The sequence below is a fragment of the Pristiophorus japonicus genome, chromosome 6 (genome assembly GCF_044704955.1).
Source record: "Pristiophorus japonicus isolate sPriJap1 chromosome 6, sPriJap1.hap1, whole genome shotgun sequence".
NCBI lineage: Eukaryota > Metazoa > Chordata > Chondrichthyes > Pristiophoridae > Pristiophorus > Pristiophorus japonicus.
Genome location: NC_091982.1, coordinates 38,477,467 through 38,484,487, shown reverse-complemented (window position 1 = coordinate 38,484,487; position 7,021 = coordinate 38,477,467).

Below are 7,021 nucleotides of genomic sequence, written 5' to 3'. Positions count from 1 at the left end.
GTGTTGTGCAGGAGACCAGGAGAATTTCACTGCTCGTCTTCGAATTGTGCAATAGGATATTTTATGCCCACCTGAAAAAACAAACGGTTTGACATCTCATCTGAAAGACAGCACCCCATATGTCAGCTGAGACCATGTGCTAAAGTTTCTGGAGTGGGACTTGAACCCACAACCTTCTGATTCAGATGCGAGTGTGCTATTACTAAGCAAAAATTGAAACTTATGCTAGCCTTTGGCCTTCCATGCATGCCAAAAGGCAGAAGCAGCATGCTATAGACAAGGCTAAGCGATCCCACAACCAACAGATCAGATTAAAGCTCTGCAGTTCTGCCACACCCAGTCATGAATGGCGGTGGACCATTAAACAACTAACAGGAGGAAGATGCTCCATGAATATCCCCATTCTCAATGATGGCGGAGTCCAGCATGTGAGTGCAAAAGAAAAGGCTGAAGCGTTTACAACCATCTTCAGCCAGAAGTGCCAAGTGGATGATTCATATCGGCCTTCTCCTGAGTTTCCCACCATCATAAAAGCCAGTCGTCAGCCAATTCAGTTCACTCCATGTGATATCAAGAAAAGGCTGAGCACACTGGATACAGCAAAGGCTATGAGCCCCGACAACATCCTGGTTGTCGTGCTGAAGACTTGTGCTCCAGAACTAGCCACGCCTTTAGCCAAGCTGTTGCAGTTTTAAGGGTTATTCTCTTAAAACCATTTGGAGGCTGGAGTAAATTGTTAGTGGCAATTGCCAGTAGCTTCTAAGTAAGTAGCAGTTTAATTTAAAGGGGAAAAGTTAAATAGTTGGGAATCTTTCAGGTTTAGGCAGAGAAAAACAAGGTAACTCTCCAGTAGGAGGCAATTAGCAGCTAGTTAAAACCAGTTCTGTAAACGACTGACCTGCAGTGAGTCATCTGACCTAGATACAGTTTAAAAAGAGGCAGCTCGTGCAGAGCACGGAGTGCAACTGCATAGAGTGGCATTTGTGAGTTTGGTAAGTGGGTGAGTTCAGGCAAGTGGTGGTGGCAGGTGCTGTTTTGTCTTGTTTTTCCTACCAGTGCTGACACTAGAGCAGCTGATAAGGAGTGTGAGAGTAGGAGACGGAGGCCCAGAGACCAGCCCAACCAGTTGCAGACAAAGATAGAGGGGTGCGAAATCGAGAGGTGATGTCACAGCCAAGCTGGTAAGTGGTTGGCTGTTTGACTGGTAAGTATAACTCTCTTTTAGACAGACTTTTAGATTGGTTTAATTGGCAGCGAACTACTAAGTAGCTGTTTGGTGTTTAAGTAAATTAATTTAAGGGTTAAGTCATGGCAGGAGAGCTCGGACCTGTGTCATGCTCCTCCTGTGCTATGTGGGAAGTCAGGGACGCTTCCAGTGTCCCTGACTACTATGTGTGCGGGAAGTGTGTCCAGCTGCAGCTCCTGACAGACTGCACGACGGCACTGGAGCTGCAGATGGACTCACTCTGGAGCATGCGCGATGCTGAGAATGTTATGGATAGCATATTTAGTGAGTTGGTCACACTGCAGGTAAGGGTTAGGACAGATAGTGAATGGGTGACCAAGAGACAAGGCAAGAGCAGGAAGGTAGTGCAGGAGTCCCCTGCGATCATCTCCCTCCAAAACAGATATACTGTTTTGGATACTGTTGGGGGAGATGACTTACCAGGGAAAGGCACCAGCAGCCAGGTTCATGGCACTGTGGGTGGCTCTGCTGCACAGAAGGGTGGGAAAAAGAGTGGGAGAGCTATAGTGATAGGGGACTCTATTGTAAGGGGAATAGATGGGAGTTTCTGCGGCTGCAACCGAGACTCCAGGATGGTATGTTGCCTCCCTGGTGCAAGGGTCAAGGATGTCTTGGAGCGGCTGCAGAGCATTCTGGAGAGGGAGGGTGAACAGCCAGTTGTCGTGGTACATGTAGGTACCAACGATATAGGTAAGAAGTGGGAAGAGGTCGTACAAGCTGAATTTAGGGAGCTAGGAGTTAAATTAAAAAGTAGGACCTCAAAGGTAGTAATCTCTGGATTTCTACCAGTGCCACGTGCTAATCAGAGTAGAGGGAGCAGGATAGTTAGAATAAATACGTGGCTTGAGCAGTGGTGCAAGAGGGAGGGATTCAAATTTCTGGGACATTGGAACCAGTTCTGGGGGAAGTGGGACCTGTACAAAAGGGACGGTCTGCACTTGGGCAGGACTGGAACTGATGTCCTAGGGGTAACATTTGCTAATGCAGTTTAGGAGTGTTTAAACTATTATGGCAGGGGGATGGGAACCTATGCAGCGAGATTGGGTGAAGTAATTTGGAGTCAAACAGATGGTAGAAAGGTAAAAAGCAATAGTGAAAGGCCGAGTAAACAAAGGTAAGAAACAAAAAGGGCCACACTACATCATAATTCTAAAAGGACAAAGGGTGTTAAAAAACAAGCCTGAAGGCTTTGTGTCTTAATGCAAGGAGTATCCGTAATAAGGTGGATGAATTAACTGTGCAAAAGATGTTAACAGATATGATGTGATTGGGATTACAGAGATGTGGCTCCAGGATGATCAGGGCTGGGAACTCAACATCCATGGGTATTCAACATTCAGGAAGGATAGAATAAAAGGAAAAGGAGGTCGGGTACATTGCTGGTTAAAGAGGAGATTAATGCAATAGTTAGGAAAGACATTAGCTTGGATGATGTGGAATCTATATGGGTAGAGCTGCAGAATACCAAAGGGCAAAAAACGTTAGTGGGAGTTGTGTACAGACCTCCAAACAGTAGTAATGATTTTGGGGAGGGCATCAAACAGGAAATTAGGGGTGCATGCAATAAAGATGCAGCAGTTATCATGGGTGACTTTAATATGCATATAGATTGGGCTAACCAAACTGGAAGCAATACGGTGGAGGAGGATTTCCTGGAGTGCATAAGGGATGGTTTTCTGGACCAATATGTCGAGGAACCCACTAGGGGGGAGGCCATCTTAGGCTGGGTGTTGTGTAATGAGAGAGGATTAATTAGCAATCTCGTTGTGCGAGGCCCCTTGGGAAAGAGTGATCATAATATGGTGGAATTCTACATTAGGATGGAGAATGAAACAGTTAATTCAGAGACCATGGTCCAGAACTTAAAGAAGGGTAACTTTGAAGGTATGAGGCGTGAATTGGCTAGGATAGATTGGCGAATGATACTTAAGGGGTTGACTGTGGATGGGCAATGGCAGACATTTAGAGACCGCATGGATGAACTGCAACAATTGTACATCCCTGTCTGGCGTAAAAATAAAATAGGGAAGGTGGCTCAACCGTGGCTATCAAGGGAAATCAGGGATAGTATTAAAGCCAAGGAAGTGGCATACAAATTGGCCAGAAATAGCAGTGAACCTGGGGACTGGGAGAAATTTAGAACTCAGCAGAGGAGGACAAAGGGTTTGATTAGGGCAGGGAAAATAGAGTACGAGAGGAAGCTTGCAGGGAACATTAAGACGGACTGCAAATGTTTCTATAGATATGTAAAGAGAAAAAGGTTAGTAAAGACAAACGTAGGTCCCCTGCAGTCAGAATCAGGGGAAGTCATAACGGGGAACAAAGAAATGGCAGACCAATTGAACAAGTACTTTGGTTCGGTATTCACTAAGGAGGACACAAACAACCTTCCGGATGCAAAAGGGGTCAGAGGGTCTAGTAAGAAGGAGGAACTGAGGGAAATCCTTAATAGTCGGGAAATTGTGTTGGGGAAATTGATGGGATTGAAGGCCAATAAATCCTCAGGGCCTGATGGACTGCATCCCAGAGTACTTAAGGAGGTGGCCTTGGAAATAGTGGATGCATTGACAGTCATTTTCCAACATTCCATAGACTCTGGATCAGTTACTATGGAGTGGAGGGTAGCCAATGTAACCCCACTTTTTAAAAAAGGAGGGAGGGAGGGAGAGAGAAAACAGGGAATTATAGACCGGTCAACCTGACATCAGTAGTGGGTAAAATGATGGAATCAATTATTAAGGATGTCATAGCAGCGCATTTGGAAAGAGGTAACATGATAGGTCTAAGTCAGCATGGATTTGTGAAAGGGAAATCATGCTTGACAAATCTTCTGGAATTATTTGAGGATGTTTCCAGTAGAGTGGACAAGGGAGAACCAGTTGATGTGGTGTATTTGGACTTTCAGAAGGCTTTCGACAAGGTCCCACACAAGAGATTAATGTGCAAAGTTAAAGCACATGGGATTGGGTGTAGTGTGCTGACGTGGATTGAGAACTGGTTGGCAGACAGGAAGCAAAGAGTAGGAGTAAATGGGTACTTTTCAAAATGGCAGGCAGTGACTAGTGGGGTACCGCAAGGTTCTGTGCTGGGGCCCCAGCTGTTTACATTGTACATTAATGATTTAGACGAGGGGATTAAATGTAGTATCTCCAAATTTGTGGACGACACTAAGTTGGGTGGCAGTGTGAGCTGCAAGGAGGATGCTATGAGGCTGCAGAGTGACTTGGATAGGTGAGTGGGCAAATGCATGGCAGATGAAGTGTAATGTGGATAAATGTGAGGTTATCCACTTTGGTGGTAAAAACAGAGAGACAGACTATTATCTGAATGGTGACAGATTAGGAAAAGGGGAGGTGCAACGAGACCTGGGTGTCATGGGACATCAGTCATTGAAGGTTGGCATGTAGGTACAGCAGGCGGTTAAGAAAGCAAATGGCATGTTGGCCTTCAAAGCGAGGGGATTTGAGTACAGGGGCAGGGAGGTGTTACTACAGTTGAACAGGGCCTTGGTGAGGCCACACCTGGAGTATTGTGTACAGTTTTGGTCTCCTTACTTGAGGAAGGACATTCTTGCTATTGAGTGAGTGCAGCGAAGGTTCACCAAACTGATTCCCGGGATGGCGGGACTGACATATCAAGAAAGACTGGATCAACTGGGCTTGTATTCACTGGAGTTCAGAAGAATGAGAGGGGATCTCATAGAAACGTTTAAAATTCTGATGGATTTCGACAGGTTAGATGCAGGAAGAATGTTCCCAATGTTGGGGAAGTCCAGAGCCAGGGGTCAGAGTCTAAGGATAAGGGGTAAGCCATTTAGGACCGAGATGAGGAGAAACTTCTTCACCCAGAGAGTGGTGAACCTGTGGAATTCTCTACCACAGAAAGTTGTTGAGGCCAATTCACGAAATATATTCAAAAAGGAGTTAGATGTAAGTCCTTACTACTAGGGGGATCAAGGGGTATGGCGAGAAAGCAGGAATGGGGTACTGAAGTTGCATATTCAGCCATGAACTCATTGAATGGCGGTGCAGGCTAGAAGGGCCGAATGGCCTACTCCTGCACCTATTTTCTATGTTTCTATGTTTCTCGTAAAGCTACAACACTGGCATCTGTCCCACAATGTGGAAAACTGCCCAAGTCTGTCCCATCCACAAAAAGCAGGACAAATCCAATTCGGCCAATTATTGCTCCATCAGTCTATTCTCAATCGTCAGCAAAGTGATGGAAAGTGTCGTCAACAGTGCTATCAAGCGGCACTTACCAATAACTTGCTCACCGGTGCTTAGTTTGGGTTCCGCCAGGACGACTCTGCCGCAGACCTCATTACAGCCTTGATCCAAACATAGATAAAAAAGCTGAATTCCAGAGGTGAGGAGAAAGTGACTGCTCTGGACATCAAGGCAGCATTTGACCAAGTGTGGTACCAAGGAGCCCTAGTAAAACTGAAGTCAATGGGAATCAGGGGGAAAACTCTCCACTGGCTGGAGTCATACCTAGCACAAAGGAAGATGATTGTCGTGGTTGGAGGTCAATCATCACAGCTGTCGGACATCACTACAGGAGTACCTCAGGGCAGTATTCTTGGCCCAAACTGTCATGTATGTAGACCATGTATACAAACTATATAGTCACATAAGGTGTGCCACCAGAGGGCACTGCGGTGGGAGACCTGAGGGTCACCTGCATAGGTGTGCAGGGCCCAGGATAAAAGGCTTCCCACCATGCTTGTGCCTCACTCTGGAGTTATAATAAATGGGACTAAGGTCACAACAGTTCAAGTACAATACTAAACCTCGTGGAGTCATTCATAAGAGTATTAAAGACATAACAACTGGCGAAGAGATTACGAACTTTCACGCAAAAATGAGTAACGTTGGTGCATTTGAAAAGTTCTCAGAGGGTGTGATTGGGAAGCCTTTACGGAGCGGCTCGACCAATATTTTGTAGCAAACGACCTGGTAGGCGATGATCCGGCCACGCTGACAGATAAGGGCAGAGCTATTCTGTTGACCAGTTGTGAGCCCGCGGTCTACGGCCTCGTCAGGGACTTGCTTGCACCAGAGAAAACAATGACCAAGTCATACGAGGAGCTGAAAGTGCTAATTCAGGACCAACTCAAACCGAAGGAGAGCATTCTCATGGCCAGGCATCGATTTTATACATACCGCCGCCCCGAGGGCCAGGAAATCGCGAAGTACGCTGCCGACCTCAGGAAGCTGGCAAGACCGTGTGAATTCGGCGCATCCCTCGCTGATGCGTTGCGGGATGCCTTCGTAATTGGCATCAGTCATGGGGCTCTTCTTCACAGGCTACTGTCTGCTGAAACCACCGTCACTCTGCAAAAGGCCATCAGCATCAGACAGGCGTTCATGACCTCAAGCTGCAGCTCCAAGCAGATGGTGACTCACTCTCAGGACTCAAACCCGGCAAATACTGTAAATAGAATGGCGCCTTTCACAGGCAGAACTGTGAATGTGAATCTGCCCAGGGAAGAGCATACAGGCCCCCCGATTCCTTTAACTCAGAGTCCGCCGAGGGGTGCAAACATAAGTCGAGTAGCACCAGGCTGGCGTCGCGGAGGTAATCACAGGGCTCATCAGTGTCGGTTCAGAGACTATGTGTGCACCTCCAACAAATGTGAAAAAGAGCTGTGACTCACCACGTGGAAGAGGAATCAGCAGGTGGCTGTGAATCCATCTGCTGACTCCAAGGAGATGGCTAGAGATGCAGCTCAATCCCAGGATGAAGTGTATGGAGTATATACCAGCACCACAG